Raw genomic sequence first — 24,696 nt, 5'->3', positions numbered from 1 at the left:
TCTCGCTTCTCTTCTGCATATCCTGCTCTCTGGAGACAGGAATTCACACCTTTGGGATGCTGCTAAGTCATGTGGGGACATGCCACGCACAAAGCTGCTCTTTTGCAGAAATTCCAGCAAATACAGTGGACATCTCACTAGGATTACTTTCTTTACATGGATTTCCATAGGCTGTGATATAGATATCTCTGGTGGTTTCACTACACTGTGCTCCTGAACATAAGCACAACTCTGGTTCTGCACACCCTCACTTTTCTAATGCATACTAGAAATGGACAGAGAATATCCTACCTCTACTGCACACACTGTGAAGCCCAATGGAAGCATAAGAAAAAAGATAAATGATGTTTTAAAATGGTTTAGTCACAGCAACCCTTTTTTATTTTTTGGTAAAAGAAACTTCTCTGTGGAATTACAGTCTACCCTGAGTGCTGTAAATATTTCTGGTTAGCTCTCTACAAAAACCCACCCAAGAATGGGTGCAACTATCCAGAGAGGGGAGGGAATGAGTCATCAGTCTGCAAGCTGAACAACAGACCAAATCGTAGATACAGACCAAGGTAAGCTTTATAATGAATGGAACACCAGTTTCTAAATGACACCTCTGGAGAAAGCAGTGTAGGACAGCAACTTGTAAACACACCTACCTAGCTTAGCTTTAAAAAACAGAGAGGGAACCCAGTGGAGCACTTAAAGCAAAACTCCACGGAATCCAAGGGGGAAAAATCTCCCTGAAAAATGTTCAAAACAGCTGAAGAAATTCAATTCTAGCAATACACACCTCTGTAACTCACTTGGTCAAGCATTGTGTCCTATGTTCTTACAGGTGTCATAAATACCAAAGATTAGGAAAACGTCATTTTTTAATAAAAAATTACTTCTAATTAATGTAGAACTCTCAGTTTTATTCCTACGAGGATTAGTACAATTTTCCTCACAGAAGGAAAAAAAGACTATAGTGCAAATGTTCTCTCATTTTATATTGAAGAAGTTTCTTTGGCTAAACAAAGACAGCAGCCTCCCATAAAATGAGAGTGCTTCCCACAAACCACACTGATAAAAAAGGCTCAAATTCTCTTTGCAGTCTTGCTGGTCTAAATGCAAATAATCTAGTTAATAACCTTAGATCTCCACCAAAACAACTGAAAGCAAAACACATCCCAAGAGATCTATAGTCTGATTACTGATGATAAGCTGAGATAGCACAGCCCCAGCTGCTCAATATTACACCAAGAAAGAGGTGGGAAGGTTCAGAGAAAACTGCACATATTGGTTTCATGGTTTCACTTCTATTCACAATTTACCCCTGCTATTTCACTCACCCACTCTCTCTTCACCAAAGCATGAAATGCCAGTTGCTTAGATTTAAGCTGTCCAATATTCAGCTACTGCCATCACAAATTACTAAGTAAATTAGCAAAATGCCACCATTCCACATAATAACTTCACGCTAGCCAAATGTATATTTTCAGATGCTTCACTGCCCTCTCCAACTCTTCTGCTCTCCCGCCTCTGAACCAGCCACAGCACCTGCACCAAGTCGCAGCTCCTGCTCCTTCCCCAAGGCAGCATGCTCTTCCCTGAGGACCACTGCGGGTGCAGCACACACCATGGGTACTTTTCCCCCAAAGCCCTACCTGCACCTATACCTTTCTGAGCATTGCATCCCATAAATTACCCCTTTAGTTACTGCATGCTACATAGACCAGGCTCACCACCCTCCTTTGAACCCTGTTTGTAGCCAGTGGATGGCTGCCTAAATTAGCTTAGCCCTCAGTGAGGGAAAGAGAACAGAAAGAAGGAAAGCCTGGGAACAGGGTCTTTAGCTCTGTTTTTCAAGAAATTTCCTCACTCAGTGACTGCTGGCTCAGATACAAGATTCACAGGTTTAATTTTGGTGGCTTTCTCCCTGCTAATACTATTTTAGCCCGAACATGCTGCAGCACATTGTGCACTGACTGTGCTAGCCTGGGTAGGGTGAAAAAGCTCAAAATACACTGGTAGGAAAGGTGAGGACTTCATAAATAAATAAATAAATAAATAAATAAATAAATAAATAAATAAATATAGAGAGAGAGAGTGCTCAAAACTGGGCAGTAGAGGATGATATGCTACGTAGGGACTTCCAATGTAAACCAGCAGATACCAAAAAGGACACAGTACTACATTTTTGTATTGATACCTCCAAACCAATGCTTCAACAAATTAATAAGAAGGTAATTTTGAAGGACATAAAGACTAGTTCCATTCCTCTCCTATCTGGACCTGATTTTTTTTTTTTTTTTACCTACTTCTTTTTAAGGTAGCTCAGCTTCCATCTCTGCTTCATGGCTTCTAATTCACTTATTCCTAATTTTAAGTATTTGTGACCTGGAAGAGTTAAAAACAAAGGGTAGGTGATGAACTGAAGGAACAAAAAGTGGCTGTGCAGGAGGCCCCCTGCAGGAGCTGGGCCACCTCACCGGAGGGCAGGGTGGAAAGCAGCCAGGGAATGTCTCCCTCCTGTTCATGAAAAGACAAGGGGCTGTGAAAGGTTGTTTTCCCACCAGATTGCGGCTGTGTCACATCTACCATGCAGCGATCTAGAGCACCCCTGCCACACACACAATTAAATTCTGTCCAGCCACTACTGACCACCCCCAGAGCACAGCACATGGCACACTTTGATTTAGCATTAGCAAAATACCAATAGCCCCTGGAGAGACTTGGGTTTAATTCCACACCAAAAAATGCATTCACTATACTGAAAGCAAAGCCGCAGCAGTGAATGATAATTATTAATTGTCAGCCCTTTGATCATTTTCATACCTACACAGACTGTCTTGGAAAGGACAGCTCCTCTTCCCCAACAGGATTACAGTAACAATATTTTTCTGAAAAGGAAGAACATTTCAGATTGCAAATGGTAGCTCTATATTTCCTTTCAAAACTATTCATATTCTGGAAGCAGAGGAAACAAAATTTCGATATGTAAAAATGCAGCTCAAATATTTTCAGCAGCCCAGCAAAATCCTCTTGCACACATTCTTGGGAGTTAAAAAACAGATCCGCTGCGAGGCACAGCATGTACCTCATGGCAACAGTGCAGATTTATGCTCCTGTTCTCTGGGAAGTCACTGCTATGTAAAAGGATATGATTGGCTTTACAGGTCAAGGTAAAATCTATTGCCCTGGAACAGACCGAAAATGGAAAACAAATCTAGTAGTCTAAACGCACAGAGCTACCGGAAGGGTCTCAGAGATAGGGTACGTCACCGCTGATTTATACAGTTTAAATGGCACAGTCAATTCCTTTCTTTGCATGCTCCTCCATCTGACAACTTTGTATTTTGGTTTATATTTTTCTTGCTTTTCAGCCTTTTTGGAAACTCACACACAAAGGGAAAAGATGTCACATTTCCCCTAGAACAAAATTGGCTTATGACACATGGTATAATACCAAAAATACATAATGTATTAATTTGACACACTCCTGTCATCAAGACTAATTTCTAATATCTTCTTTTCCAGATACAATTAAAGTAATTCTCCGCCTCAGCCATCTAATTTGTATCACTTGCAGAGAGAGTTTCTTCCCACTCGCCCCAAGGACCTTCACATATAAGATCCTAAAATCAATGGGGAGAAGTCTGCTGGAGTCTCTTGTTGCACTTAGTATGTTCTCACCCCAGCAAGTCACTTTGACCGAGAGCTGCTTTTCTCAGCCAACACATCATATTTTTCCCCCATCTTTTCTTGACAATTTTTTCCCTCTTTTTCTGTGCATTGGTGTTTCCCCAACCCTTATGTTTCAGTTACTATTACCATGGCTGTGCTTTCTGGATCTCTGTCCTGCCTCATTGTCACCACCAGGCTATCATTCCTGCTGCAAGTTATCTAAAATTTTAAGAAGGATGACAGCAGTGATCCTGTACAATACTCTCCAATTCTAGGAGTCCTGTCTGGCAACTGCTCAGGCAGATACATAAAATCTAAAGGTGGCATTTTCTGTAAAACTTGTGTGCTTCTGCTATATAAACTTTATGTCTTTCTACCTTCTCTAAATTTACAGCAGTTACTCTTTTGATGTAAAAAGGCAGGGACAGAGGGAGATGAGATATCTGTGTATACTGAAATGCTGTATAAAGTCTTCTGGGGGACAATTAAGTATATAGTCTGTATAAGAGATCCACCTGCTCAAGGATTCATGAGTAATACACCAGCTCAGACAAGTTGCCATTTCACCTTCACAACAGACCTCACTTGGTTAAATATTACGTGTATCTAGCAGAAAGCAGAATTACTGCCCAAGGCACCATTAAAATGCAAAAGACCTTTTTTTCTCCATTTTTTTCTGCTTCCCACAATACTGAGCTACCCCTGCAGTGACCTAAGATGAGGTGACAGCTGACTCAGAGGGGACAGACACAGCACTCTCAGCGGCACCACAGGCAGTGCTGTCACAATCTGACCTGGCAGCTCTGTCTTTCCCTTATCTGCCTCATCACACATCTTTTGCTCCCTTGCATCCCCTAATTAAATGTACACAGAAATCAAATGACCTGTTGCTTTTTTGTTATTGTTGTGTGTTTTTTTTTCTTTCCCCATAGAGCATCCAAAAGTCAAATTCCCTGGTTTCAGAATTTGATGGTGCATAGAATAACAAGAAGAGACCCTCCCAAAAAACAGGAAACCCACCCTAAGCTTGATGTTGCTGACATTAATCTTGCCTCTCTACATCAGCTCTAAATTAAAATATCAAAAAGAAAAGGAAGCTTCCCAGAAATATAAATACTGGTCATTATTTTTTATAGCCTTCTATACACAGCCATTTGCACTTGTGAAAGACAATTCCAAAACGTTATTCTGACTCTATGCATCATCAAATCAAAACAGTGAAGGTAATGTAACAGCATACTCCCTTTGCACTGCTTCTTTTGACCATTCAGAGATGTCTGTGAAAAACACAAACCAATATTTTAGGTTGGATATTAGGAGAAATTTCTTTACTGAAAGGGTTGTGTGGCATTGGAACAGGCTGTCCCCAGGAAGTGGTTGAATCACCATCCCTGAAGCTGTTCAAGAAATGTGTAGATTTAGAACTTAGTAGCATGGCTTAGTGGTGGACTTTAGTACTCAGTTAACTAGGAACAGATGATCTTAGAGGTCTTCTCCAACTGGAATGATTTTATGTTATTCATAATTTTAAAGATTCCCTTTCCATGTCCTCTGTCATTGCTTTTTGCTCAGCTGCTGTCTTGGTCTCATCATCAAAAATCAAACACCTTTCACTGTCATGAATCTGCATACCCTGAATATAAAGAAAAATCTTTTTGGATCCAGTCCTTTAGACAGAGAACTTACCCTGGGTGAAAGCGACCTGGCTGTGTCATATAAGAGGTTAGGAGGCAGGGTACCACATAGCAATCTTATGAGATTCAAGGAAAAGGTGAAATGTGAAAGCAAGTGCTAGTAGCTGCTGAGGACACCTGTGGATTAACTCTATGGCATTGTGTACGTGGGCTGATATTGATCGTGCTTTTCCTTCCCCTGTGCCTGGGCAAGCAATCCAGCTAAATGCACACTGTACTGGCATGGAGACTTGGTGTTGAATGTGCTCCTTATACTATACATATTAGCTAATTCTACCAAAAATACTCCCAGCACAAAACGAATGAATGGAGTTAAAGGTTACCACCAGGCTGGAGAAAATGGCCCTGACTTGGGCAAGCAGCTCTAAAAGAAGTAGGAAAGGCTGGAAGATGTCTTCATAAAGTCAAACAGACTCTTAGTCACATCTTTGTTAGTAACTGCTGTTCTTCTGCTAACTTTGCACAACAAGGTATGTTTGATGCATGATTTTTCAAAAAGATTTTAAAAAAAGAAATAAAAATCATTTTGTAGGCTTAGGCTAGTAAAGCTATAAAGGCTAAAAGCCTCAGATTATAGATTATACTTTGGTCTATTTCATTATACACCTTGTGTGGCAATTTATTATGGGAAAAAATTACCTAAGTAAATTTATTATGGTTTTTTTTTTTTTTTTTAACTTATTTAATGAAAAACTTCCCAAATTATGTAATTTATTATGGCATGACCGTTGTTAATGAAGCTTACAAAAGGTATTGTTGGATAACTTCACGTAAAGGTGATGAAGCAGAGCAGAATGAGGGATTATGTTTTCAGAATTCTGATGCAAAAAAGCCTGAAATAAATGCAAGTTGTGAGCATTTGGAACAGAGGGTGTTTTCATTGTAATTATTTCAGACTGCATGCTGATTGCAAAAGATTAACATAAATAGGAGTTGTTATTGCAGAGGTTTCTATTCTTGCTAGGAAATCCCTTGAATATAGGAAATGGAATTAAAAACATGAAGGCTCTGTACCACAGCATCATAACTTCTGTTCTATTACTTTTTCTACTTAGATATACCAAAATAAAACATAAATAAAACATCTTTAGATTTCCTTGAAGGGAAAACACCACTCTTTTCCAGCAACATGACAAAACATCAAGATATAACCTCACAGCCCAAGAACGAGTGTTTTGGCAGATATTTGCTCTTCCCTCCCAAAAGTGCCCTTACATTACATGGCATGAGGCTACCCTCCAGAGCCTACAGTTCTAGCTGCAGGCCACGTAGTCAGTACAATAAAAACCATAGCAATTAGCAGCTTTTAACTTCCTCTCCCCTCCATTCACAACAGCTAATTGGACACATAAACAATTCACATCTAATTTCAATTATTTTCTACTCCCTTTCCGCATTAAGCAGTGGCAAAAATGAATGTACTACAATCCATTTAGTCTGGAAAAACAAAAGTCTTCTTTCTGATTTTTTTTTTTTTTTAATAAAAAACAGAAGTAGATAAAAATATCTGATGATGGTACTGGAATTATGTATAATGCGTCTCATTACATCTTTACTTCAGTTTTTATGATTTGCCTTGTTGTATCACTAGGATCACAACCAAGAAGAAAAGTAAATGGCTCAAGGCTGGGTTCTTTGAATGTATGATGAGGCCTATTACTGTAACACTTTTTCTTGTTTGGTTGGTTGGTTTTAAGGAGGATTAGATATCTATTCAAGCTCTTTGGTTATCTCTCTGCCAGCTGTATGAAGCACAGTACCTACACTCGCAGAATGTAAGAGTCAAAGATGCTACCTGTTCAATTGAGTGTGGCTACAGCGATCAGTATATTATCTTTCTATAGGCTGAACGTTATTCTTATTGTTCTGTGCTAAACATGATACAAATAGGTCATAAGGAGCTTTCCATACAAACACTTCTCCACATATGCTGCTGTCTTGCATGGCACGATGGTCAGCCACACCACCACTGGCCAGGACTTGACCTTCACCCATCTGCCTGGAGACCAAGGGCCTGTGAGCTTCAGCTCTTTACTTTCTTCAGTCCCATGACTGCTCAGTACCAGACGGTGCCAGGAAAGGGTCAGCCCTAAGCCCAGTTTTCCTGTCCCAGGGAGGACCTCTGCTACCTCAGACCTGCTGTGCTGCCATCACCCACCAGAAGATGGGGTTGGGACTCCGGGCACTGCCACCGCCTGCCCCAGCCAGGAGACGGGCCTGGCCCCTTCCCAAAAGACATCATGCCAAGAAGGAGGGAGGTCACACTGTGGCCAGCAGCGTGAACACTGCCAGGAACCAGAAGTCCATGGAGCATGTCTGTCTCACAGCACAGACACTGCTGTTGTGCCTAGCAAAGGCAGTTTTAGTAGCAAGCTCCACTGACAGCATAGCACATCTCATACTCCAAATTTGTCCCTCTGTTTCAATGTTATGAAACAGTTCCATCGACTGCGGATTGGGTACAGCTTTAAAATAAAATGTACTAGCACAAAAACAGCAGCCCTGTCTAACATTTACAGAGAGACTTTCAGCACAGTGGATCTCATGAGATTTTTTTTTTTTTTTTAAGTCTTTCCAAGCCAACTGTACAGTGCCACAGGTTTTCATATGTGTAGCTAAGGGCAGAGTTTGGGTCCCTGCACATATGATTTCTTCTAGTCACTACTAACTGCAAGGGGTGAGCTGCTGACAGAGCACAGAAGCAATTCTACATACAAACATTACAGAAAAGGGGAAGATCTGTTGCAGTGGCAGAGGGATTCACCACAAGCAGGACACAACCACTGGGGTTTCAAAAAAGAAGGAACAAGCGATAAATAAGAGAGAATTGCTCCTTCTGGAACACAGAACAGTAGGGTTGCAGCAGAAATTTTACCATACATGCAGAGGGGAGGGAGGATTTATGGGCACAATTACAAATTCTGCAAATCCTTTCCAAAGGACTGTCCTTGAACAAGTGAAGCAAGATCCCAATCTCCCCAAACTAACTACATCACAGGCTCGGCAGGAATAAAATGCATTGTACAACTGTCACTTTTATCATTTCAAACAGAATCTTGTTTTAGTAGCCTGTCAGATGACAAGGGTAGATATGAATTCAATAGATAATACTGAAAACCAGAAATAGTTATTTCAAATATTTTTATATTGCAAGTTAGAAACAATACTTCACTTCCCATTTGGATGTATGGCGTGTCCAAATCAGCGTGATTATTATCCATTCCTAAGGTGCTTTCATTATGATTTTGCATACAACTGTCACAAACTGAGACAGCATGCACATTAAATCTGCACTTACATCTGCTATGGTTTACACCCACTTTAATCAAAGCGACTTCAGTGAGCTCAGATTTATGCAGGTTTACCTCAGATCTCTAAATGCAAGTGATTCTCAAGCAAGAAAAGCAATACTGACATTTCCAAAACAAATAACAATCTAACGACTAATAGGAACACCTCTGAACAACCCCGGTCTTGGATTTGAACCAATTGACTTTCCTGTGCCTCCTCTTCCCCATAAAAAGCCCCTCTGAAGGTGACCCCTTTTAGACAGGGGAAATCATAGCTTTCAAAAAGCAGCAGCAATGAAAAGTGAAGAAAGATAAAAAGAAAATAGTAAAAAGGTTAGGGACTGTAAACACTCTCATAAGTATCCAAATATTTGCAAGGAAAATTACACAAAGTTTACTCTTGATTAACTCACTACAGTGCTATACTACAATAAAACATTTCTTCATCCTTGGTTGGGAAACACAGAGGTGCTACTTTTGTTTAAGCCTTCTGAAGACTCTTCAAAACTACCACCTGAGAATACCTCACCTTCTGGTTCGGAATGGCCTTTTTCCCTTGAGAAAGAAAAGACAAATACCTCCCATTTCAGACTTCCTAAGCTGACTTGCATCTTCCAGAACTATTTTTCTTGGTTGTGCCAACACCTCTGATGGACTTTGTTCTTTAAACATGACTTTGATCCAGAGAAAAATTGGAACAAAGATTTACAAAGTCGGGACAGGGGGAAGAAACAGCTGGCAAGTGAGAGATTTTAGAACCTCATTGCACAACTATCACAGGGGGCTCCCTCACTACCAAGATCAGTGAAAGCTCACCCACGTACCCTCCCCAAAACCACACCACTAAGGGAAAAGAATTGAGCACTCTTCTTGGTAAGGTTTTAGAAGAGATCTCCAGGAGCCCTGAATGAGAACCTTGTGCAAGCCATGACAACTAAAACATCTTCAACTCACACTGCCTCATGTTTAACTCATGTTAAAAACTCAAATGGAAGCATTCTGGAGCACAGGAAGCACAGCTTGGCAGCAGCAGGTACTCAAAACACGTCATGATTCCCTTTATACTTTGGACCAGTCACATAGCCAATAAAAAACCTCTTCATTTATAGAAAAGTTCAGCCTTTAACTTGATTTTTAAGATGCTAATTTCTCAGGGAAGCCCGTGGCTCTGAGCCTTTCACAGAGACAGAGTTCCCATCCAAGAAGCTTTCCTGTGATTAGGGGCTCCACAGCTTGCCCCTTGTACCAGTGTCTATGCATCTGCCCTGACTAATCCCCATACCCTGTGCACACCCAAATTGCCAGCTTTCCCTGGGACTGGGAGTACACCTCCAACAGGCCTGCCAAGAAAATAACTCTAGGCTTAACATGGAAATGCTTTACCATTAGCAGGAAGTTTTACCTTTTACCTCCTGGCAGAGATTTACAAATCTTACATACAACATTTCAGCATGCCCTGATATTTCTGCCATCCTTTTCTTTAGCCATGCCTTCTTACACAGGTATTTGATCTGGTACATCTCTCTCAGCTCTTCATAGACAACACTGCCCTCTCATGCTGCCCCTATAGCTGACAAATGCAAGCCCAATCCAAGGAATACTCACCCCATTGCATCTGGTCAATTATTGCTAACAGAGGCTGGCTTTTATGTTTGGTTGGTTTGGGCTTTTTTTCTGGTGATGGTGTTGTTTTGTTGTTGCTTTTGTTTGTTTATTTGTTTTGTTCTTCTGGATGGGCAAAGAAATTGATTTTTGCCTTCAAAGGAACCAGAACTTCAATACAGGTCAAATACCTAATTTAAAAAGCAAAGGCTTTCACCAGCAAGAGGAACTACAGCACAGTGTAAGGACCCAAGGTGAACTTGGTAATGTCAAGCAGAGTCCCTGGAGTAAAGAGCTGTTCCCCAAAGCGGTGTTCAGGCATGCTCATAGGTGCATCCCACCCTTATGACAGCAGGGCTCACCACCTATTTATCCTTACCAGGCTGAAATCAAACATCCAGCATCACTGCTGCTGCAGGGCAGTCTGTTAGCTGACTTTCAGCCCCATGTTTTCTTTGCTTGTTATCACGGTTGTAGTAATAGTAAGTAATAGAACAGTAATTTTCTTCTTATATTTGAGGAATACAGTGTTCCTCTCTAATCTGAAAAAGCAAAGGCTATGTCACAGAAAACAGGTTTCAGTTGGTTTACACAAGGAACTTTTTTTCCCCCATTCTGGTGTGAAGATGATGAACAGATAATGAAGTTTACACATTATTATACAGATTTTGTTTTGGAAGTGAAGACACAGAGAACTTATTTCTAATTTCCTTTTTTTTCCAGGTTCATTCTTTATTTAGTAAGAACTATAAAAATCTCTTAAGAAAGTAATATATTCAAGACTAATAAAATCCAAGTACAAAATATTTTCAAAGGCAGCTTAGGTACAATTATTAAGTTGTCAAATAAAAGCATCTAGTCTAAGTTATATTGGAGGAGGCACAAAGTTTACAGCTGATTTCTCAGGCCAAAACGTAACAATTTCCAGGAGCAAGTCTTCTATCAAAAACTGCCTCTAGGAAACACCACAAACAGCGAGGTGTATGGGTAAAAACAGAGAAGAAAAGAGTAGACAGCAAAATCCCACCCCCCACTAATCTCTGATTTTCACTATGGCAAACCTTCCACTTCATCAGTCAGCCTCCATTTACTCACACCAATTGACCCCAGCATGCTCAGTATCTGTAATTAGGATGCTTTTTTTTTTCTTCTCTTTTTTTTTTCTTTTTTTTTTCCTAGACAGGAATATTGAAGTGCACTTCCCTAATACCTGATCCTTAGAAGTTAAATCTTCCTCTGTTGGCCATGATATTTAAGTGACTCAAAAGTTATCTTGTCAGTGCCCTTTACCTGCAACTGTGTGCTCCAAAATGAAGAAACAAGAGGGTCAGAAGGGCTGAGACTGCATGGTTGTAGAGCTCCATTAGCTCCTGCACACACACATCACATCTGCATTTACAAATACGCTACTTCTACTACAAAACAGACATTTATTAAATTCAGCAGCATTTTTAACCACGTATTTTACATATTTTTAGAAGGGTATTAATCGTATATATTTAAGTGAGGAAACAGCAGAAGCACCATAAGTTGAGATGGGTACATGGTACAGTAGCCAAGTGAATGGAAGAACACAGGGTCACAGAATCGGCCCCTTGTTCCCAATTGCTTTGCACTAATGAAGTTAATGACTGATGTTGCATGGAGCGGGTGGAAAACACTATTCTGCAAAACCGAGAGTATTTTAGTCTCTGTTTGCGAAAGCCCAAGTGACTACATGGGATTCAAAAGCTGCAATCCACAGCTTTTAGAACCAGAATTTAAAACTAGCAATTTTAGCATGCATGATTAAAATTGCTCTATTAAAACACCAAACAACCAGGCCACAATAACTGCAGTCAGCAAGACTTTGAGGAAACCTATCGAAGGCCATAGCTTACCCACTCTGCGTCTCTACAGAGGGACAGAAAATAAAGGAGCTGTGCAACCTGCAGCATCATCACTAACCTCATTTTTTCTAACGATTCCCCCCCTGACACAAACACCCATAAACTTCTGAAAGCAATTTACTTATCATCAAAGCATTGTTTCACAAGTTGTGCATGTTGCAGTGAAAATATTAAGACGAAAGCATGTGAAGATGAGAGTGCACGGGGAGAATTTCTCTCCAGGAAGGCTACATTCTGCTCTGGAGAAGGCACAGAGTCTGTCAAAGTGTGCTTGTGTGCCACAGTGACACAGCTGAAAATCAAAAATTGAATGATATTTTTACACAATCTCATACTGAAATTTATGCCAAAAAGCTTTTATTGGATCTAATCTGCAGTCTTATTTCACATCAAGAAAGTCACCAAGCACAACTTCTTGTCTGTAAATAAAATAAATCCACATTTGTGAACTGAAAACAGCAGCAAAGGTGTAACAGCAAATAGCAAATTACTAGTCTACGAGAAAGAGCCATTCTCAGGCAACAAAGACAGCAGGCAAGAGGGTTTGTCAGCTTGTGCTGCACAAACCAGATCAAAAGAGCAGCACACAGCTGATATGTCCATAGCTCTTCATGCAGCATGACAATGAGAAGGGCTGAGATAATCCTAGACGATGCAACAGCATGGATTCAATTTTTAACAGATTCATGCAAGCATTTTTTTTTGTTCACCACCAAGGGAAGTTGCAATGCTACTGACACCGCACAGTTGACTGTTGTTGTTCAATGTGTTAAAAAAACCCTGCTATAATTAAGGGAATTGCTTGGCCTCTGTCCATTTTGTTCCACACTGCTGCCTCACACTTGTTTAAAGAACTGAGAAAATTTGTTGAAAATGTGGCAGATAGTGGGAAAAAAAATGTTACGCTTGACTGGTTCAAATTAGGCAGTATTTGTACAGATGGAGCACCTGCCGTGACTGGCAAGAAGAACAGTCATGTCGCTTTGCAAGAAAAGTTTTTGGATCGAAAGTTATTGAAATACCATTTGTATCCATCAAGAATTTTTTTCTGAGCCAAAGACTGAGGTTTCTTACATGTCTAAATCCTGTCATCTCTTACTCTAGCAAAATAAGTATTTATGCATGAAAGCTGCCAATAAGCATACCATGTAATTGATGAAAATGACGAGCAGAATACATACACAATGTCTTCTGTCAAAGGGCAAAAACTGTGAAAGATTCTGAAAACAGCGAATGACCAATACAATCTCTAGAAATAATTAACCTCTCAATGACAAGTCTCCTTAAGAACAAAAATGGGATTAGAAATCTGGTCTGCACAAACATGACGTCTCAGCTTAGCAGCCTCAATATGCACTTACAGGTAAAGGATTGTCCACTGGTTGTATGCTTTCATCCACAGGCTGTTTTTAAATCAAACATGAGATGTTTTTACTCAATTTGAAATGCCGTGCTTAAGAAATTTGCAGCCTTTGAGAGGTGACAACTGAAGTTCTGGGATTTGCTGTGATACGATGTTTCCGGAGTTGTTTCATTCTTAGTTAGAAGATTGTAGAAAAGAACAATTGCCCATTCATACCCCTTTTTGTAATGTCATTTGAAACAGTCTGGAATTTCTCAGCATCAATGAGGAGGAGATATTCTTGCAGCAACAGAGTGAAGAGCTATACTTTTATCTGCAGAACAGGACTAGACACACCCGGAGAACAGCAAAATCCGAAAAATAATATTAAAAGTTTTCCTCTGACACATGCCTTCCCTTTTAGTGCTTCCGCAGATTAGGAATGACACATATTCATGAACAGTAATATCCTAGTATAAAGTTGTTAAAAATAGACTGTTCAGAAATCACCAATTTTTATCTTAATGACTTCATGTCAACAAAGCTGGAAACAAGGGCAAAAAAGGATGTTCAGAACCGCAGCCTATTTGAAGGTTGCAATGGGAGCTGTACTCTGTTCACTTCAGGAAAAAAAGAACTAAGGGTCATTCTCTTTTTGACACTAATAATGATAAATTATGTTTAACAATACAGAGAATCAAGATAAATTTTAAAGACCAATTACAGCACATCTAGGGAAAAATAAAACAAAGCCAACAAACTACCAAACCCTAGCCACACTTGCTAAAAGACCAAGCCTTGTAAATTAGTGATTCCTGGTCCTGTGATCAGCCTCCTGCCTTTGACTATTCTCCCTCTTTTTGAGCTCCTAAATTTGCAAATATCTATTCAAGTTTTTTTCTTCTTGGCAAATACCATTTTTTCCTGGTCAGAGAAAAATATAGGAGCACATACCCCTTTCAAAATAAAAACTTCAGACTAAAAATGTATTACACAATCTGTTTTTAGATGTGTATGTTTTTTTTTAAGCTAACAGTATGTTAAAAAAACGCATGTATATCGTTATGTGAAGAATTAAAAAAATAATTCAAATGGAATTCTTAATGGAATCAGTTTCCATTATTCAACATGAAATAAAAATAGGCAAAAAGTCAAGAATGTAAACACTGCTTACATTTTTTTGGGTTGTTTTTTATGTTCATAAGCCAAAGTTTCATCAATGAAATACACAACCACCATTACTTCATTAACCATATACAATCTAGCAAGCAACTTCATAGAAGATTTTTGTTGCAGCTCCGCTTCTAATAAGATGAAGTACTTGCCTAAATCAAATCTCAATATACATTATACATTTTATTCTTTAGGAAAGAAGAATGCTTGCACAAACTGAAAATTGTACACCCAGTGCTTTTGTTTATTTTTAATGATGATGTTTTTGCAATAGCAAACAGCATTGATTCATTTCAATGGCCAAAGGCTTCACCCTTTGCAAAAGCTGCATATTATTCACATGCACATAGATTTGTATATTTTTTAGGTATTACAAAAATATGTAATACGAAGTACATATAGAAGCAAATTCTATTCAGGCAATACACATTTGTAATCCAGATGAGCGAGAAAAAAAAAAACAACAACAAACCTCCATGCTTTTCATGTGTCCTATTAACTCCCAGTAAACCTATAAAGCAGTCCTTCAAGCCCTCTAATGAAATGCTGAATAGCCACAATATTTACATACAAAACATCTTTAGCTAGTATAGTTGCAAAAGTATGCAACCCAATTTTGGTAAACTGGAAAAAAAAAAATAGAAAAAAAGCAAAAAGTCTGTCTTTAAAATCAATGCTATTATCTGCTGGAGGAAGGAGAGAGAAGTAACTTTCACTGCAACTTTGACAGAAGAGAAAATGATAACACCATTAAAACTAACAGCATCCACAAAGTATACCTCTTAGGACAGTCTGTCACCAAGACACACATCAGTAAAAACACTCTCACAATTCACTGTGGTTGTACATCCAAAGGAAGAAGCAGAAACATGGAGCAGCCCCCAGGAGAAGAACACGCTGTGTCAGGCTCCCACAATTTGAGTAGAAGACAGGCTGCTATGTAAGCACTGCGATGCACAGATTTATACAGACAATATTTTCCAAACAAAAGCTCTATAGAAAACGTAAGCCCATCCCCTGCCCCTTTGATCTCTGCCCATCTACCTTCTACTTTCCTTACACACAGTTTCCCTCTCTCAACTTTCTGTTTATTGTTTGTCTCTCCTTTTACTGTATAACCAGACTTTTCATTTATTGTTCCTTAAATAATTAAATAGTCTCCATTTGCTTTGCTGCTTCCAGGCTGGAGCAGCAACCCATTTATGTGCTATCAGTCACTTCTATCACCTTTCACTTTCTCTTGTTATTGTACCTTTATAGTACTATTTAGCAGGCAGAGATCAACTTTCTTCTTCTTTTCAAAGGGTAAGTTAGCAGCTCCATGAAACTGTTATTAATGTTGGACGAAATGTATTTTAAACACACACTAGGTAGTTGAACTGATCCTGAAAAGCAAAGGTAAACCATGATCAAGTGCATCAAGAACTGTAGTGCTAATTTTCATCTCTGTTCAAGCAAATTCCAATTACCCAGTTGAATGTATCTCTGAAAAGGCCTTTTACCACACCATTTACTCAAGAGGCATTTTTATCTCCTCTCTATCTGTGGAGCTGAGACACAAAAAGCTAAGTCTGTTCGCTCGGCAAGGCTGAAGCCATCTGAATCTGCCCACCTACAGCATCTTTTCCAAAGTCCCCGGGCAAGCCCCTGGCATAGCAGGGAGTTGAGCCAAAGGGCTGTGCTGCAACCACACCAACCACTTCATCCTTCGGAAATGCTAAAGTTAAACATTCTCATTTTCATCCTTATAAAAGTTCACATTGTCCAGAGAGAAATAATAATAATAATTAAGCTAGCTTTGCATGTTCCTTGCTGATAAAAAGCAGGACTCAGGAGCTGTGCCAATCCTTATGGTAAAAGGCTTTCCCCATGTCCAGAGTTAGAGTTAACATGGAAAGAAGCTAATGTTAAAAACAAACCTGCTTGCTGAAGGAACCCAATAGAACATTCAAATACCCAGGACAGAGGGAAAAAAAGCTATTTTCTTGTTCAGTAGCAGTAAGGGCTGTGTTCTTCAAAGTTCAACCTAGGTCTCTGTAAAACATGCCCATGCAGGCTACAAATGCAGCCTCATCTATAGGGATAAACAACGTCAGCCACCAGTGGAAAGTACAGACACACGGACACCAGTAACCACAGAAATCTTGATGAAGCACGAGGATACATCTTTAACCTTTGTGAAGTAACATGAAGCTCCTCCACTGTGGGGTTGGCAACTGTTTATCTAGAGCATGAGCTCAAATGAAGCAATGAGTAAAACTGCTATCACACCACACTGCTTTTCCCTCGGATGCATGCAGCTCTCCGTTGTGCATCCAGACTAACAAACTGCACCAGGACAGAGGAAGCACAGAAGCCTCTTTAGGAAAGGTGTTGGATTAAAACTAACAGCAGAGATTAAATTCTCCAGATCAGAAGACTTCTGAATGTAATGCTATCTCACCTACACCACGTTGGATTTAAGAGTAGATGGCAACCTTGTTCACGCATGTACTTCAGAGAGAAAATCATTTAAAAATACTTACTGAGTGTGCTGAGAAATTCTTATATTCTTACTGTTTGGAGTTTCTGTAGATGTATTAACTTTACCAGCATTGAAGAATTCAACCAAGCCTGCACTTGCAGGAGGTTACTTTTAGTAAATAAGCCAATATTTAAAAAGAGTTGGTCAAACAAGCCAAGGTAAATGCTATGTGTTCCATGAACTCCAATAATTTATTCTTGGCTCAAAACATCATCCTTTTAAAATAAGGTTCTCTTTAGCATTATAAGTTTCTGAATTTCATAGCTTTGTAAGATTTTTCTTTACCTATACTAAAAAAATGTACTGGATGAAGCAAAACCGCACATTATTTTGCTAGCCACGTAACACTAACTTAATCCGCATTTTCAAACCAGGACTGATAAAAGACCACTCATACAGATGACAACAAGGATCATACTTACATTTAAATCCTGTAAGTGATCGCAAATACAATATACTACGCTGAGGAAAAGCTGCTTCCTTAGTCCACCTTCTAATTAATTGGAATGGTAACAACACATATTCCTGCACATTTTCCTGCTTCTTAAATTATTCATTTCATTAAAGGGTTTCACACCTTCCTGCCAGTGAAATAATCCCTTGTGTTACACTCATATAGATACTACTACTGAAGAAACAGGAAATTCATTAAAAGCAAGACTTAGAGGCACCTTAATATTTGAATTAACATCTAAAGTTGACTCTGTAACAGAAAAATACATTTTCTCTAGGTTTAGACACCCAAGTTTGCACTTTAAATAAGGCTATTTTCTTAAGTTTCAATTCTACTGATTGGTGATTATTTCCTGAGTTGCCTTACGATGTGTTTGCTCTGAAGTTACCAGGTTCTAACGTGGCTTCAGCATGAGCAGGAAAAGATTCCCATCTTCTAAAAGATTTTAAATAAGGACCCTGTAAAGCACATGGCAGAGACAAACCACAAATGTATCCTTAAACATCTTGCTATTGTTTTTATCTGTAGCAAAGCTCTCACATACTTTACTAGCACATGATTTACTAGTACTCTGGATTGGATCCAGAGTACAAACACATATGTCTATTAAATGATATTTGTATTTTGATTTTGATCTCTTGTTTGAGCCAAAACACACTGATTCTCAATCATAGCAGCTACAATCCTTCTTCTCATTCACTCAGGCCCCGATCTCCAAGATGCTGAGCAGTTTAAACTCACCACAGGTCAATGGAAAACGACAACCATCCACAGGAGATCGCCTTTCGCAGACCAAAGTCAGCACCGCTTTCACAGCAAACCTCAGAGAAAGCGAGATCAGGGCTGTGACCCAACCAGCAACAGCTGGATAAATGTGACAGATCTGGACTTAACCCCAGACCCTTCTACTGGAGCCAAAGCCCTCCCATCAGCAGCAAGAGGCACGTCCCCACACAGCACCTATGCTGGAACTATCTGAATACGGGCCCAGTCCCGCTGGCTTGAGTCATCAGAGGATTACCTGTAGGAGTAATCCCATAGAAACCCATGGCAACTCGCACAAATCAGGGCTGCGGAATCAGCTAAGCAATCACACTGGTATCATTAATTCCAAGCAAGATACAGAAGCTAAACTAGAAAATCAGACTCTGAACGCAGCATAGATTTTGCAAACGAGTTTATTCTACAGCTTAATTACTTTGTTCTTTCCCTCTAAATCAAACTAGAAACCCATGGTGTGCCTGTCCTTTTAATTAAGTTACTGAGCAAAATACTAAAAACACAAGCTGTATGAACACTGTGGTTTCCTGTATGAAAGCCTTCAAGTTACTGCTCGCGGAGGGGCATGACACACACCTTGCAATTGAAATGTACAAATTGGTAGACAGATTACCACAAGAAGTTGTTCACAGTTATTTTTCAGTATTCAGAAAAGACTGCCCTCTAAAAGTACTCATTTTCCGTCCCTTAACAAATCTGTAACATTTTCTCATGGTTATTATTTTTTTAAATAATTACAATCGCTTCAAAAGCATTAGCTTATTTTGTCATTTTCATAGATATGTAAATACCTCTGGGCTCGCTTCTTTGAAGCGAGCACTAAAACGCTGTTTGCCTTGCTTTCATTCTGACTCTGGAAATAGTTGGTTTATCCACGCTTTTCAAGTTATTTGGCTCTTTTCATTTCGCTGTCACACCATTTCTGCTCTCTAGGGACATTCAGAAAGACCGGGTGATAACCTGCAGCCTGAACGGCTTTGCCATTTCCTAACGGGAGCTCTAAAAATCTTAAAAATTTTAAAAGGAAGAAGCCGGGAAGGAAAGAAAAATTCCTGCTGGCACATCTGAGGCATTTTCCAAATTTCTGGGGAGGGGAAATTCTGGCCGTGTGCATTGCCATGAAGGCGAGGGAAGAGCCTGCTGTTCCCAGCCCTCTCGCACACACACACCAAATCCCCACCGCAAGCACCGGGGCATTCCCACGCCGGCTTCAGGGTCGCGGCCGTGGCCTGCTGGGGGCTCCCACCCCCTACGGAGCCCCCCATCCCCGCGGGACCCCAAATCAGCGGGCCGGGGGCCGCAGGGCTGTACCCGGGGGGGCTGCAGCTGCCCCCCGGTGCCTCCCCGGGCTGCGGGGCCAGGCGGTGCGGCTCACCTGGGCGCAGCGAGCGCCGCCGCTGCCCCTGCAGCCCGGCTGCCATTTGTTGCTCGCGTTCAGAAGGAGCTGCCCTCTCCTCCCCATCACCACCGCCACCCGGCAGCAACTGGTCCTGGGAGGTGTCAAAGTGGAAAAACCCCAGGGCAGAGCAAACGGCGCCCTCCCGGCAAGGCGGGCACGGAGAGGGGGGCGCTTTTTGCTCCGCTTTTTGGCATCGGGGTCGCGAGGCTCAGCCCCTCGCTCGGTGCCGAACAGGGGGTGGCAGCCCCCTCCCCGCAGCCTCCCCGCCCCTTCTCCCCTCCTTCCCCCGCCGCCTCGGCGCAGCCCCAGCCCCGGCTGTACCGGGAGCATCTCCGGGGGCCCTGGCTGATCCGTGTCCGGCTCGGCACGGCACGGCACGGCACGGCGCTGCTCGCCTCCCTCCCTCCCCGTCGAGTTTCCTCCCGGCTCCGCCGCCTCCCCCCCCACCACGTCGCACGACCCCGCAACTTACATCGCGGAGCGGCGCCTCCCCGCAAAACTTCGCGGTGTGCCGCCCCCGGCGGCTCGGCACGGCTCGGCACGGCTTAGCACGGCTTGGCAAGGCTCGGCACGGCTCGGCACGGCCCGGCGCAACAGGCAGCGCAGCCTCACCTGGCGCGGGGCCGCCGCGCCATGGGAGCGACGGGCGGAGCCTGCCGGGGGCGGTGGGGCCGGGGCCGGGGCCGGGGCCGGGGCCGGGGCCGGGGGGGGCCGGGGCGCAGCCACCGCCCGGCCGCCCTCCTGCCTCCGCCGGGCGGCTCTGCCTGCGCCGCCGCCGCTCCCTCCTGCCCCTGCGCTGCGGCTGCAGGCAGGCGGGGAGGGAGGAGAGAGCAGAGGGTGGGAGGGAGGAAGGAGGAGACTCCCCTCCCGCTGCCACAGGCACGGCGGGGGGATGCTCCCCCGAGGGGAGATGCTCCCCCGGAGCGGGGGTGCCGGCGGGGAGCGTCCCCTCCCCTCCCGGTGCTGGCTCCCCCCGGCGGCAGGGGTGCGGGGGGCAGAGCGCGGCCCCGAGGGGCGCAGGCGTGCCCCTGCTGCGCGCCCCGCCACCTCATCGCAGCTGTAGGTTCCTCGCTTTGCCGCTCCGAAGGTAATGCTAAATTAAAAAAAAGGCACAAGTGTTTCTGCCAGCAGAGGGTAACTGGGTTTTGCAAACTTGCTGCCGCACCGCGGAGTTGTGGCTGGAAGAGGTGAGCCCCTTGGAGCAGCCTCGCGTAGAAACCCTACCTGGATGGCACCGTGATTCCGGCTAGGGCGGCTTTCTCCTCTAACCCAGAGAGGTTCCTGTGAAATGGACTTTGGAAATACAGGCTTGAAGCAGCATCACCCTCTCTCACTCAAATGCACTTTGGCAATTTTCTACACTGTCTCTCCAAAATAAACTTCCTATTTACCCCGTGCAGCAAAAGTCTGTCTCCAGCTGAGAGCACCTCAGTAGAAAAGATTTGGAAAGATTCATCTCCGCTCACTATCTTATTTATTTGCTTTAGGTGAAAACCTTCTAAGATGCTATATAGAACAGAAAATGAAATGGCTTGGATTTCCTTGGGAGTTTTTTTGCCTCTAACTATGCAAAACTGTGCTATCCATATAGGCCATTTAAAAAAGAAACTGCTGGGTAAGAAACTGCTGTCATTGCCATGGATAGGTGGTCTTTCTCAGGTGGTAAGAAGGAAAAACATGTGATTAATACACAGCTAAATGTCATTCTCCACCACTTAGAACCAGCCCAGAGAGTCTCTAACCAAGTATATACTTACCCTCTTGAATAATCTGTCAGAATCATATTAGCAAGATAACATAGGACCAGACCTTTGTATTGCATCAACCCCCCTTTCTTTGCTCTTATGAATATTTGCAAATTGGCTCATTAACATTTTTATGTATGCCTATCACTTTACATTCTTATTAGTGTAAGAGGAAATAACAAATATGACGAAAGTTGATAAAATCACTTTTGCCAGTTTCTTACACATTCCTCACACTCAGTGACTGACTCAACCCAGCTTTGAAGACATAGCCAGTTTAAAAACTCACTACATAAGCTTACATTCCTTCTTATAATGGGTTGCATTGTCCTACGAAGTCAGTGACCAGAAGGAGCCAGGATTGGACTGCCAGCCCTGGATTATATGCAATGGGAAATGATTCTCAGGCTTTGTGTTTTATTCCTATGGCAGAAATGGACTTAGATTCATTTTAATTCAGTAGAAAAACATTAATCATTGCTGCAAACCCAAAATTTAATGTGCAGGAGCCATTTATTCAGCTTGTGTTTATATTTTCCCTGTTCAGAATATAAGCTTCTGGCAGCAGGGTACAGCACCCAGGATGGATGTATTTGGTTGTTCATACCCACAGTGGTAATATTTATGTCAGAAGCATTGCAAGCCTGCAAGCCTTCTTGGAGTGACTTGCTGCTGTTAAGTACTTTTTTAAATGGAAAAAAAGATCAGCAGATCAGAAGATCTGCTTTTCATTTGGCTCCACAGAAGAAAAGAAAGGAAGAGAGAGAGAGAGAGAGAGAGAAAGAAGGAAAGAGAAGGAAGGAAGGAAGGAAGGAAGGAAGGAAGGAAGGAAGGAAGGAAGGAAGGAAGGAAGGAAGGAAGGCAGGCTGGTTTGATTAGATAAAAAAGCCATGTCTTCCATGTGGTTATTTCCCTTTAAAATTGACTCTCCAGTTGTATTTTGCAGAACCATTTATATGGTTAAATATCATAACAATATAAGGGAAGACAGTTCCAGCTTGCATGACTTTACATTAGCCATGATACTATTCAGCCTATTGACTTACATGTGATTGCTTGTGTTAAGGAAAAAAAAAAGAACCTCACAAAGGACAGAAATATTTATTTTTTGTTGTTGAAATTGCAGCTCATAAACAACAACAACAAAAAAGTTTTATGACTAGCTGCACATGAGTAGCTGGTTTGCCAGTTTGTATTCTAAGATTCATTCCTGAGAGCAGCTGAGCATCTATAACTTCAGCTGAAATTAATGGGTGTTTAGGATACCTTACTGAAGGAGCAGAACGTCATTTTTCTTGAGAAAATTACTGTGAAGGGATGCACAGCTACTTACAGTTAAAGATGTCGGAGATTTTTAAGAACTGAAATATAGCTTATGTCATGCTCCCCCTCACTTGGCTGCATGTACAGTAGGAAGAATGTGTTATTATTCTAGGTGCAAGAAACTTCTTAACTCTTGAGAATATGCTCCATGAACAGACCCAGTAGCAGATTTACTCATTATCTTATTGGCTCACACATCCATTTTACATGATAACTAAAAGTGAATGGATTAATCCTCTGTTAGGAGGGAATATAAGTCTAATGGAGAAGGAGAAGGTCACTCGACTGCCCTCGGATAAGAAAGGAGCTGCTAACACTTGCTGACTTTTCCACATAGATATGAAAATTAAGGAGCATAAAATAAGAGGTGATGCTATATGGTTCTTAAACTTTCCTCATAAAATAATTTTGCTCAGTGTTTATAAATATATAAGGACCCAGTACAATCAAACATATAAAATTATTTTTTTCTGATGCTAATAAACCAATATAATTCATTGAGACTCTTTGTGATTAAGACTTACTCATACAAATAAGACATTGCAGGATTGCATCCTTAAAAATTTATAAACATTCATGAAATATTTCAGTGGCTAAATTAAAGGATGATCCAATACTATAAGTCCTTTAAGTTTCCCAGGAATTCATAACCTTGTGCAACAATCAGCTAAGAACACTGCTTCTTCCAGTGCTGAGATAAATCGAATGACCTTCTCCTTGTCCATTAACTAATATTCCTTTCACTAGAGGATTAATTCTTTTCATAACCAACAATGCTTGAAATCCATATTCTAGATGTAGATAATGCCAAGAACTAAATCTCACAACTGTCTTACCATCAGCATGTGGGTAGGAGTTTAGAGGGGGTATTTATTCTGTTCGTGGGCCAGAGTGTCAATTTTTGTAGAGGACAGTGCAAAGACATATATCAGCAGCACATTCTTGGGATTGCTCCATGCTCAAAAGGAGCACACAGGCAGGGCCCAGAGCAGCAGTCTGCACTGAGCCATAACAGCAGCAAAAAGCGTGAAATGTTGTGTTCTGGGAATACTGAAAGCAACACAGACTCTTGTGTTCACACTATAGCCATATTCTTAAACTGGCTATCTGCTTCTGCTGTCTCTTTAGGTCAGTGATGCCAACAATCTCCTTACTCCTCTTAGCCCACAGGCACTACCACTGAATTTATACACGTACATGTTGAGGTTTTGCCCCATGAAGATTAATAATGGAGAAAAGTGTTCTTTGCAGACAGCCAGCACAAATCCTTTGCATCACTTAATCTTCCTTAATACCTGTCCTAGAAATGTGCATCATTTCAGAGTCCATCTTGTTTCCTAAGCACTGCTACTCTTACATGGATTTGATGATTGGGCCTGAAACAATCTTTTCAAGAAGTACCAGTAGCTTCTGCTTTCCTGTATTTGGCTAGTTCTGTCAATTTGAAACATCTTGTTAGTTGTGCATATACTCCCCTTTCCCTGTTTTAAATAACAGAAAATCCTTAGATTGTCAATATTTCGTTAGCTCTGAAAGAGAAACAGCAGTTGTAAAAAAGCTCAGCTAGTTCAGTTCATACTCCACCTAGCTCTGATTTAGAGAAAATTATAAGTGGTGAAGTACAATTTTCTGCTATGAGCCATCCATTGCTTGAAATTGGTCTTTTGGGTTGCTCACGAAATAGTATGCATTTCTAGGGCACTATTAGAAAAAGAAGTGGATAGTACAGATGTTTAATGCTAGTCAAAATGGGTTAGTAGAAGTTAGATCTTGTCAGACATAGTTGCGGAGGTTTTAGTTACTTAGAAGATCTATATAAAAGAT

At 41.4% G+C, this 24,696-nt stretch overlaps 1 protein-coding gene across 5 annotated transcripts in view; it reads right to left on the bottom strand.

The window, feature by feature from the left end:
- The window catches only part of LRRC3B (leucine rich repeat containing 3B), a 45,995-nt gene extending 25,377 nt beyond the window's left edge, over positions 1-20,618 (bottom strand). The window contains exons 1-2 of one of the 5 annotated variants that reach the window (XM_084282705.1): positions 20,277-20,618; positions 2,809-2,873 (exon numbers count right to left, since the gene is read on the bottom strand). The gene's annotated coding sequence lies outside the window, so the exon portion shown is untranslated. Of the gene's footprint in view, positions 1-2,808; positions 2,874-17,991; positions 18,011-18,366; positions 18,489-20,276 lie in introns of those variants that run through there. The other 4 variants (XM_084282706.1, XM_084282703.1, XM_084282704.1 and 1 more) reach the window with 4 other exon arrangements.
- Positions 20,619-24,696: the final 4,078 nt, after the last annotated feature.

Source organism: Netta rufina (genome assembly GCF_964035555.1).
Source record: "Netta rufina genome assembly, chromosome: 2".
In the NCBI taxonomy this organism is placed as follows: domain Eukaryota; kingdom Metazoa; phylum Chordata; class Aves; order Anseriformes; family Anatidae; genus Netta; species Netta rufina.
This window is presented reverse-complemented; position numbering and strand designations above follow the sequence as displayed.